At 35.1% G+C, this 12,563-nt stretch overlaps 1 protein-coding gene across 4 annotated transcripts in view; it reads right to left on the bottom strand.

Annotated features, from left to right (window-relative positions):
* Positions 1-12,563, bottom strand: part of LOC127876261 (neuroglian-like) — a 281,922-nt gene that overhangs the window by 241,124 nt on the left and 28,235 nt on the right. The window contains exon 1 of one of the 4 annotated variants that reach the window (XM_052421348.1): positions 4,214-4,730. The exons of the other annotated variants lie outside the window; for them this stretch is intronic. The gene's annotated coding sequence lies outside the window, so the exon portion shown is untranslated. Of the gene's footprint in view, positions 1-4,213; positions 4,731-12,563 lie in introns of those variants that run through there. 4 annotated transcript variants of the gene reach the window in all.

Here is a 12,563-nt window from a genome sequence, read left to right as displayed (position 1 = left end):
ATGTTTTTTTCACTGTGACCTTGACCTTTGACCTAGTGACCTGAAAATCAATAGGGGTCATCTGCCAGTCATGATCAATGTACCAATGAAGTTACATGATCCTAGCCATAAGCGTTCTTGAGTTATCATCCGGAAACCATTTTACTATTTCGGGTCACCGTGACCTTGACCTTTGAGCTAGTGACCTGAAAATCAATAGGGGTCATCTGCGAGTCATGATCAATGTACCTATGAAGTTTCATGATCCTAGGCATAAGCCTTCTCGAGTTATCATCCGGAAACCATTTTACTATTTCGGGTCACCATGACCTTGACCTTTGACCTAGTAACCTCAAAACCAATAGGGGTCATCTGCGAGTCATGATCAATGTACCTATGAAGTTTCATTATCGTAGCCTTTAGCGTTCTTGAGTTATCATCCGGAAACCATTTTACTATTTCAGGTCACCGTGACATTGACCTTTGATATAGTGACCTGAAAATCAATAGGGGTCAACTGCGAGTCATGATCAATCTACCTATCAAGTTTTATGATCCTAGGCATAAGCGTTCTTGAGTTATCATCCGGAAACCATTTAACTATTTCGGGTCACCGTGACCTTGACCTTTGACCTAGTGACCTGAAAATCAATAGGGATCTTCTGCGAGTCATGATAAATGTACCCATGAAGTTTCATGATCCTAGGCATAAGCGTTCTTGAGTTATCATCCGGAAACCATTTTACTATTTCGGGTCACCGTGACCTTGACCTAGTGACCTGAAAATATATAGGGGTCATCTGCCAGCCATTATCAATCTACCTATGAAGTTTCATGATCCTAGGCATAAGCGTTCTTCAGTTATCATCCGGAAACCATTTTACTATTTCGGGTCACTGTGACCTTGACCTTTGACCTAGTGAATTGAAAATCAATAGGGGTCATCTGGGAGTCATGATCAATCTACCTAGTATCAAGTTTCATGATCCTAGGCCTAAGCGTTTTTGAGTTATCATCCGGAAACAATTTTACTATTTCGGGTCACTGTGACCTTGACCTTTGACCTAGTGACCTGAAAATCAATAGGGGTCATCTGCGAGTCATGATAAATCTACCTATGAAGTTTCATGATCCTAGGCCTAAACGTTTTTGAGTTATCGTCCAAAAACCATTTTACTATTTCGGGTCACCGTGACCTTGACCTTTGACCTAGTGACCTCAAAATCAATAGGGGTCATCTGTGAGTCATGATCAATGTACCTATTAAGTTTCATGATCCTAGGCCCAAGCGTTCTTGAGTTATCATCCGGAAACCACCTGGTGGACGGACCGACCGACCGACAGACCGACAGACATGTGCAAAGCAATATACCCCCTCTTCTTCGAAGGGGGGCATAATAAATGAATGCTTGTCAGAGGAATTTTTTTTTTATAATAGAGGTCACAATGACCTTGACCTTTGACCTAGTGACCCAAAAATGGGTGTGGCATGTAGAACTCATCAAGGTGCAGCTTACATATGAAGTTTCAAAGTTGTAGGTGGAAGCACTTTGATTTTAGAGCAAAATGTCAAGGTTTTAGCAAGACGTGGATGAGCTGGCTATGACAATACCTCGCATGTTTTCCGAAAACAGCTGAGCTAAAAATTACCTGATGAATGCAACAAATACCAAACAAGTTAGATATCTTAATCTCCGATCAATGTATGAAGAATTGTACCGATTGTTTATGGCCACACATGAAATATTTATTTAAACAGCAGTGCTTGGAACCCTTTGGTGACATATCTGTGACTACAACTGACTGGGAAGCATCAAACTATGATAATATATGTTGATTCAGTTACATCAGCTGTCAAAACCAACAACAGTAAAGCTGGCTTTTTCATAACAATCTTCATCTCCCAACAAAGGATCAGAATAATAATATGCAAATTGACATGTTCCATAAAACACTTAATACTAGCATTAAAGTAATATTCTCTGACAAAAACCTTCTGGCAAGCTCATAACATTCTGAATTTCCAATAATTTTTATAGAAAATACTGAAAATTGGATTACATGTAAAAAAATTTAGTCTGTCACTAGCGGTTGCATTACATGAAAATGATCCAGACCAAACAATAATAAAAAACAAGATGGTGCCTGTCTTAACATGGTTATTGGCAATAAAAGATTTTTTAATACTGATACGTCTGAGGGACACTTTTATACTTTGACTGACGTTTGTCTAGTCATTATGAGGATTGATTAACAAAAAGCAATTATCATGAAGTTTTATTACAATAATTTTTAATCAACAGCATTCATTCCTAATTTGCTCACTAGACTCACAAAATTCGGGATGAATTTTGAAATATAGCTGGGATTTTAAGCTTTTTCCTTTTTACTGATTTAAGATATTCATTTTGGAATGCTCTTGTGCATTTCTAGGAAACCGGAGTACCCGGAGGAAAAAACGCCATTCCAGTATGGTGACCACCAACAAAACTCACATGCGCCTGAGGACTAGGTTTTAAACCCAGGTCGCCTAGGTGAGAAACAGGTTTACCAACCACTGCTCTTACCGGACAGCCATTATGAATATTTTGATTCTTATTCTGTGATTAAATAAAAGAACTCACACAAAGATGTGTTGTAAAAGCACATACAATTAAAGAACATTGCCCAAAAAAAAAAAAATCATGAAAATCAGATGAACACAATTCTCATACAAATTCAATAAGCAATTAGTTTATAATGATTATATAATTGTGATACTATGCTCCCCATTGATATCAGATCAAGCAGAAAAAACATTTTGAAAAACTTACATTATCTAGTACTTGAATGCAATCTTCAACATAACATCTTTTTGTTGTGAAAAAGAAAATTACTAAATAGAAAAAGACATTTAATAAGAAAAATCCAGACTTCAGATTCCTGTCTACATAAGTTTGAATGATTTCTTTCTTTACTCTTTGATATTTTATTAAAACACCCACCTGCCCATAAATAGTATAACTAACCATTTAAGCAATTTGTAAAGGCCCTATGTTTCATTGAAACGCTCTAGCTGTCCTATGTCCACTTTCAAAGCATCACTGCATTCACAGGCAATTTGTCACCCACAAAGAGCCCCATGATTTATCTACGAAATCCATTAGCGCTTGTTTTTATACTTCAGGTAGCAACACCATAAATCTAGTTGCGTTATGAGGAGACATTGAAATCAACTACAACCCAAAATAAATACACTAAATGTGACAGCACTAATTTACCTGTACCATTAACCTGTGTCTAAATTATTCAATCAACCATTAGCCATCAAACAATCGCAATCAATTGAATACAATTAGTTCTCTTTGATGCACAAAAAATCAGCACTAAATGAACTTCCTTGACATCATGCAGGGCTGAGATAAATATCTTCACATACCTTGTTTACATTGAAATCTGATGGCCTTTCATTACCAACTTACTGCCCATCTTTTGTTACATCCACTAAATAGTCATAATATCTTAAAATCTCTGCAACAGAGATTTTCTTAAAACCTATTGCATTTTCAATGAGGATGAAAACATGCAATCTATATAAAATTTCCTTGTACAAACAAGTAATGATAGAATGACAATAAAATATCTGCAATATCATAATAAGTTGACAAATTTAACATGTATGATATGGCAACATAAAAGAGAAGTTCTTTTTCAATTATATATTTATTTATTTTGACTATTTTGATCAATGGAACCCTAATGAAGTGCAAACTGTGAAAACAAAATTATAAGTGTATACATTATTTTACATACATTGATATATAACACTATAAAGAAAGAACAAAAAATGTCGGTGTTTTTTTCCGTTAAAAATCGGGTCAGGTATTCGGCCCCATTCACAATAGAAAAAAGGATATATTTTTTCCCAAACTGGACCTTAAAATCCCGAACTGAAGGTTTCCAACATTTTGTTCATCTCCCTTCCATCCATGTAAATTCAACCTTAGAAAAAATAATACTGAAAACACTATTATTCTCAATTTGAAGCATTTTTTTTTAGCAAAACAGCAACAACAGTGGTCTGGCCCCGTTCCCAAAATGGTGAAAAAAGCACTGTATGTATATGATTGAAAAATACCTTTGTTTTCAACTGATAAACATCTTAAGTATTGACATACAAAGTGATTGTTTTCAAGTATTATCATAATTATCTGTTAGAAAAAAAAAGAAACAAGAAAACAGATTCTAAACATACCTTTGTTTGAATATTAAAGGCCTTCGGCAGGTATTATTCCAAAAATATCAGAAAGCAAATTGTGTTATTTCACAATAACGTTCATACAGTTATTCCAAACATTTCACTTGCAGCAAATTCTATCTCAAGCACAGCAGTAGAGGCCTGCTGTAAAAACACATTCTTGACAGTTTCAAAGCATCAAAAGCATCTAACACCCTGCTAACAGCTCGAAAGCCAACCTGCCAAACCACTCAAACCACACAAAAAGTCATTACTTCCATTATTTTACTAAGCCTTCATGCACACAATTCTAGAAGTTCTTGCATGTTAACAATTTCCATTAACCCATGAAGTTCAACAAAATTGAGATATTGTCCTTTAAACTCCTCTCCTAATCACATGCTACACCATTGTACTTTAAGATAACAATACAAGTATACACTTAAATCAATCGCTAAATACTCATCACTTAAACTTTTTGTGTTTACTTCATTCTTTCCAATAAATCAATTTTGAACAAATTTCTCTCTAATCATGCAATCACCACTGTATCCTGTATGCCACTGTGTTCAGTAATCCCTCAGTTAACTGTATAATCGGGCAATCATCAGGAAGGTAAATAAATTATGTTCTAAAATTACATATACCTGCTATCTGGAGATGTGTGCCTGATGTTTTTTTTTCGATTTTTTTATCCATTAAGTGCAAAATGCTTTTGCATTAATGCCTATTTAATTTTTATGTGTACCGGTAAGCATTCTTATCAGGATGAAAAGATTATAAAGGAATTGCTTTGTGAAAAATTCAGAGGATTTTTATCATTCCCGATTAAGTATAATTATCAATGTCATCATTATTGTTATTATAAAGATTGTGATCATTTATAATTTATCATTATTATTTTTATGTTATTTTATTATTATTATTAATGTGTTATTTTATTTTTCATGACATATGTTTAAAGAAGAATTCAGAGGATTTTCATCATTCCCGACTAAGTATAATTATCAATGTCATCATTATTGTTATTATAAAGATTGTGATCATTTATAATTTATTATTATTATTATTATGTTATTTTATTATTATTATTAATGTGTTATTTTATTTTTCATGACATATGTTTAAAAAAGAATTCAGAGGATTTTTATCATTCCCGACTAAGTATAATTATCAATGTCATCATTGTTGTTATTATAAAGATTGCGATCATTTATAATATATTATTATTATTATTATTATGTTATTCTATTATTATTATTAATACATTATTTTATTTTTCATGACATAAGTTTAAAAAAAAGATCACAATAAAATCCATTACAAGAGTACCGTGATGGCCCTAAAGCGCTCATCTGAGTTTGAGGTAAACCATTTGTTGAAACTTGTCCTTGTGACCTAGTTTTTTCAACACACCTGCCATTGCCTAGGTATTGTCAAAAAATATTCTGATCAAGTTTTATCAAGAATTTCCATCACAAATGTGGCCTCTATAATCGTAACATGTTTTTTCTCAGACTTGATCAGGTGATTAAGTCTAGATAAACAGTCCAACCATGTTTCATCAAGATTGAGTCATGAATGTTGGTTCTACAGTAATAACAAGGTTTTTCTAAGATTTGACCTCGTGGCCTATTTAAGAAAGCACACGACACTGATGGGACCCCAGCCTTGATATTGTAAAGATAAACATTCTGACCAATTTTCATCATTTTCATTAAATTTGTTTTGTTTTTTTTGTGGCCTCTACAGCCATGACAAGGATTTTAAAAGTTTTGACCTAGTGACCTTATATTTTGATGCATGTGACTCATGTTTGAACTCATCCTGGATATTGTCAAGATATACATTATGACCAAGTCTCATCAAGAGTGCGTCAATTACTTGCGGCCTCTAGAGTGATAACAAGGTTTTCATGAGATTTGACCTGATGACCTTGTTGTTGGACACCTGATCCAAATTTGAACAGTGCCAAGATAGTTTCAAGTTAAACATTCTGAGCAAGCTTCATCTAGTTTGGATGAAAAATTAGGCCTCTAGTGCAAAAAGGAGTAAATAATATCAGAAAAAAACAATGCATGACAGTGTAGACTGAACATTGGGTTACCACAATAGCTCACCACCAGCAGCTCCGTGCTCAGGCGACCTTTAAACAGATGATCTGAAATTATTATAAAATGATGAAATGAAGCAGTATAACAATGTCAACCTAAAATCCCAAGTCAGATGACACTACTTTCTTAAACCACATCCCCATTAAAGGCATTTAGTGTCCTTTGTGTCCAAGCCTCAGAGAAAAAGTGCACATTATGTGGTGTGATCAATATCGCAATTGCACTATTGGGCATCAAAATTCGCTATAATCCACACATCTAAATGCAGCACACAAGACAGAGTGGGTAGAGATTACAAGGGTTTTAAATTGTAATTTGCCACAATATTGTTTTGTTTAATAATAGTTGAATAATTTTCAATAAAAACTTATAAGTGCTCTGTCCATGTTAACTCAAAATCTGCAAACTGATTTCACACATCTTTTAAATTGGATTTTTGTATATATCAGTTTTTGGAAAACGCAAATCTATCTTGATTTAAATATTAAACAAGAGCACCGCATAACAGGTGCCACGCTCTGCTAGGGATGAAGTTTTGAATAAATGAAAGCTTGTCAGATTATTTTTTTTAAGGTCACAATGACCTTGACCTTTGACCTAGTGACCCAAAAATGGGTGTGGCGTGTAGAAGTCATCAAGGTGCATCCACATATGAAGTTTCAAGGTTGTTGGTGGAAGCAATTTGATTTTAGAGCCAATGTTCAAAACTTTAACAAAATGTTAAGGTTTTAGCACGATGCGGATGGCGGACACCACGACAAGCTGGCTATGACAATACCTTGGGTTTTCTCTGAAAACACTGAGCTAAAAAATTAATACACATCAAGTTCAACATACCAAAAGCCTTCACTGCATGTACATGACAAAGACCATTTTGCCAAAGTTATAAAGAACTAGAAATGAGGCGGCAGAGGCTGACGCGTATCCCCATGCTGATGTTTGACCCAGGGGGCACCCCAGGGTTGGTAATGGGGCCATGCATAGTTGAGATTTACCGTATTGTCACAAGAGATGTTCATTATCAATTGGCAGTAAATCGGTGTTGAAATTAAGAAGTTAAGGTAAAATAACATAAAACAAGAGATGCGTTTGTCAGAAACACAATGCCCCCTCCTGTGCCGCTTTGATTAAAAAAATAAAATAATTTGGCAGGTTCATTAATTACCTCCGTTTAAAACTTATTACTTCCATTGGATTTGTTTTTGTTGACCTTTGACCTTGGGGGGGGGGGGGGGCGCTTTGCTCATAGCTACCATGTGTATAAGTTTCAAGGTTCTAGTGCTTATAGTGTAGGAGGAGATAGTGGCCAGGACGGACGAACGAACGACGGAGATAACCACAATATCAACTAGAAATGGCGAGGCAGAGGCTGACGCGTATCCCCATGCCGCATATTGGACCCAGGAGGCACCCCAGGGTTGGTAATTGGCCATGCATAATTGCGATTGACTGTATTGTCATAAGAGATGTTCAGTATCAATTTGAAGTGAATCGGTGTAGAAATGAAGAAGTTAATGTAAAATAACATATTACAAGAGATGTGTTTGCCAGAAACACAATGCCCTCTCCTTCACCCCTTTGATTTATTTAAAAAAAGATTATCATTTGGCAGGTTCATTACTTACCTTCCTTTAAAGCTTATTACTTCCCTTGGATTTGGTATTTTGACCTTAGAGTTTTTCAGAAACGCAATGCCCCTTCCTGCGCCGCTTTGATTTATTTAAATTGTTTATATCATTTGTCAGGTTCATTACTTACCTCCCTTTAAAGCTTGTTACTTCCCTTGGATTCATTTTTATGACATGCATGTCAAATATCAAGTTGCTATCTTGAATATAGCAAAAGTTATGGCCAATGCACCATACTGGAGGCATAAAAATGAGTGAAAATCTCTGACCCGGCCCCACCCCAACCCCCCATAACATTTGACCTAAATCAGATCAAAATTCCAAATAGTGCAGGGTCGCAAATATGCTCATAGCTACCATGTGTGTAAGTTTCAAGGTTCTAGTGCTTATAGTGTAGGAGGAGATATTTGCCAGGACGGACAGACAGACAGACAGACAGACAGACAGACAGACAGACAGACAGACAGACGGCGGAGATAACCGCAATATCCCCACGCTTTTCAAAAAGCGTGGTGATAATAAATGCTAGACATTCAATTGTTTATTAATATAAAAGACACTCTTTAAACAACATAGAGGGCCTTTAAGTTCCACACATTAAAAATATTTGAAACAATTACTGTTCACCAAAAATATTAACCGTAAAATCCATTAGCAAATAATTGGAAGTCACAGGACTACCTTGCTGACAAATGAGCTGTGCTTTCGAAAAACCAGGCTTAAATCATGTGGTACAATTTTGTCAGATAAAAAGCTTCTAAAGTCAAAACAGGCGAATCTGGCCAGGTTAATATTGATCAAGTAATTTTTTACTAAAAACTTCCCTACAAAGTGCTTTGTCTCTTTAACTTCCAAATCTTCAAACTAAAATCGATTTCAGCACAAGTTTTTCCTTGTATTTCTACCATTTAACCCATTTGTAAGTTTTATAAATGATCCATACTACCATTTGTAAAACCAACATTTCACTACACAAATCTGGGACAATACGTTTTGCAAATCATGTATTAAGCCCTGTTTTCCCAGAGACCAGCTCAAATATTTGAGTCCTGTTCTGAGGAAACTGGGCATAATACATGTGCGTAGTGTCGTCCCAGATTAGCCTATGCAATCCGCACAGGCTAGTCAGGGACAACACTTTCCGATGTTATGACATTTTTCATTTAAATGAAGTCTCTTCCTAGCAAAAATCCAATTTAGGGGGAAAGTGTCGTCCCTGATTAGCCTATGTGGACTGCACAGGCTAATCTGGGACAACACTTTACGCACATGCATTATGTCCAGTTTTCTCACAACGCGACTCATTTATCCTTTGCCTGACTCATAACCTTGCAGACAAGAAGACAAAACACAAGATCAGGAATCAATAGCAATTTGCAACACTTCATTTAAAGGGTTCCCTGTGAAATTTAATATTGGTGTTTGCTAACCTTTCAAAGGATTAACATAGCCCTGGGACTTGAAGAATCAACAAAAAAAAGAGAGACAATGATGCACTCTAGATGCTGGCTTGAACCACTCAGGCTTGGATGAACTAGTTGTAAAATCTTTCTATTGACCATATTTTTGTGATACTTGTATTCACTTTATATATTTAACAAAATGTCACACAATAATGTTCACAACGCAAAAACATATAAATCTCTATCAGGAAGATATTTTTCTGAACAGTCTGATAGATTGTTTCACTAACAGTCAACAAACAAACTTAAGATTTGTTTTCCTGCTTAATATTGGTAAACAGAAAAAACAACATTGGCCTCATTTTTTCCAGCCAAACAATATTCCAGCAATATGGAGAAGACATTTTAATTTGCTGGCAACGGGGTTCATCCATTTTTCCCATACGTCATCTGTCAAATGGTGTGTGGACTTATGGACAGTGATTAATTCCTAACACTTGGATGAGCACATCAAGAAAGCCTCGAAGCCAGTCTATTGAATTGCAGGGAGGATCTCCCAGGATTCACACATTATTGTCTTACCAATACTGCAAGGATCATCTGGATATGGCTCATAAAATTCTCAGAGGAATCTTAACTAAATAAATTGTGATTTTCCAGAAAATTGTAAAAAGAGTAATAATCTCACATAAATGTCCTAACGATATACTTGAAAATTAATGCTAAAAGACTAATTATTTGTTTAATCATAATTAAGTCTTGCTTAATTCATGGCTAAATATAATTGTTTACAGATGGATTAAAACAAAAGATTTTAGAGAAAATTGTTAAGTCTAAGGCCGGTATACCAAGCATCTGTGTCCGCGCTGACCGCCTCCGTGTCCGCGTTTCGTATACGGACACGGAGTATCTATTCCATGCATCCGCTTAACATTTTAGCCTTTCCGTTTAAAAAGCTCATTCCAAACGTGGTGGTACTTGAACGTATATGTCGTTATTGGAAGAGCACACATTTTTTATGATGACTGCTGCTGCAGTTATACTGCATGTTCGTAGACGGAAACGCAGACATGAGTCTGGACACATGTTGTCATAAGAAACCGTCACAAATTAGCATAATTATATTGATAAACATTACTGATTTATAAGTATAAGACAGACTTCAAAACTTATATGTGAACTCGCATAGACAAAAAAAAAAGAACATCAATAGCAATATCTTTTAGCATTATATCTTATTTGAAATGTATACAGTGTTTTTTTTTAAAGCAATTATAGAGTGTACAATATGCATAATATATATTGACATATTACTATTCTCACTTACCTGAAACGCCATCAATTGACATTTCTTTGGCTGTGCTTTGCCAGATGTTTGATGCATTGTCTTTGTATTCTTTTATACATCGTACTAATTATTTCAGGGTGATCCCTTACTAAATTTATTTTTTTCACTAATATCTATGCTTGAAAGTTGACCTTTCATGTTGACTGCCATCCGTATAAAGCGTCCGCGTCCGTGTAAAATCGCTCACCAAGCGATTTCTCACTGACCCAATACGCGGAAGAAAAATGCGGACGCGAACAAGGATACATGGAATAGCTTGAACAGATTTCAACCAGTTCTTTTTTTCGCGGACACGGACACAGAAGCAGAGACATGGAATACCGGCCTAAGGCCCATTACTTCGCCAAAAATCAATGTACCAGAACAAAACTCACACTTCATCTGTAAGTCATGTAGGTAGACTCACAATTGCCAAATATCAGAGCGAAATCAGAAAGTGTTGAATTAAAAACCTCCGGAAAACAGAATACCGGACGGACGAACAGTGTGACAACTATATATGCCAACCAACCAGGGGAAAACAAAAATTTGCCTGAAAAGTGCACTTTTCTTTTAAACAACCATGACTAAATCTAAAATAATACACATAGCTTTGTTTAACAATATAAATCAGCTTAAAAAAAATTAATTTCAAATAACGACTTGAAAAGATATTTAAGGCCATGAACCATATAATGTTTCCATAACATAGAAATGTCATTGACAGTGTGGTGTAACCCACAACTTGCATTTTTTGTAACCGTACAAGGTTGGCTAGAAAACAATGAGCACATGGCAGCTGTTTTTGAAAGGTTCATTACAAACTGAACACTCAGAAGCATGACTGGAATGAGTAATTCTGCTGCATGGGAATAACCTTCCAGTCCTTTGAGCAATTTACAAGATTGTGAACATGAAAGTATCCATTTTATTTCCACAGATTGTTTCCATGAACTGTTTCAATACCAAATATAATTACAAAACTTTCAGTTGCCATATCTATAGTTGTGGTAAAAAATGGTGATATTTTATAATTCCTTACATGTATTTGGATTACAAGCAAGTTACTTGCAATTGGCTATTGTTATTTTAAAAATGAACTTTTGGAGTGAAAAAACACTTATTTAAGTGTAAAACACATTATAAATAAAAATTACAATATATGTTATAAAAAAATTTGATTTCAACACACTTGTGTAACCGAATTAAAAGATATTAATACTAAATATTTTTTTTTAATATCTATGTATAGTTATGTACAAGCAGCTGTATAATTATGTTCAAGCAGCAGTAATGTTAAATATTACAAACAACTATTCTAGATACTAAACTACAAACAACTGCAATATTTTACAAAGATTATTTAAAAACAACAACAAACACTTCAAAAAAAAAAAATGCAAGTGTCGACCTAATTTTCTTTTTTAAACAGTATTCTTCCGATATTTTTCTTTTTCAAGTCAAAATCAAAGTAGAGCTTTGTCACAGACGTGACGAATACTCCCACATTCCGCATTGACACACAATATTTTGCATGTCGTCTTCACAAAAAACAGCGGACACCATTTTTTAAAACGCACTTAGTGACCCCTTGACCTAGTTTTTGACCCAGAAAGGGCCATGTTCTAACTTAGCCTTAAGATCATCTCCATAAAACTTCTGACCAAGTTTGGTGAAGAATCGGATGTAAACTACTTGAAAAAGAGAGGGGACACCATGCTGAATGTTAAAAAACGCACTTAGTGACCCCGTGACCTAGTTTTAGGCCCGGAATGGCCCATGTTCAAACTTTTCCTAGAGATCATTTAGATAAAACTTGTGACCAAGTTTAGTGAGGATATGATGAAAACTACTTGAATTAGAGAGCGACATGGTGAGGTTTAAAACGCACTAAGA

This window comes from Dreissena polymorpha, chromosome 4 (genome assembly GCF_020536995.1).
Source record: "Dreissena polymorpha isolate Duluth1 chromosome 4, UMN_Dpol_1.0, whole genome shotgun sequence".
NCBI classification, from domain to species: domain Eukaryota; kingdom Metazoa; phylum Mollusca; class Bivalvia; order Myida; family Dreissenidae; genus Dreissena; species Dreissena polymorpha.
The sequence above is the reverse complement of the archived record's forward strand: the minus strand, read 5'-3'. Positions and strand labels throughout refer to the sequence as shown.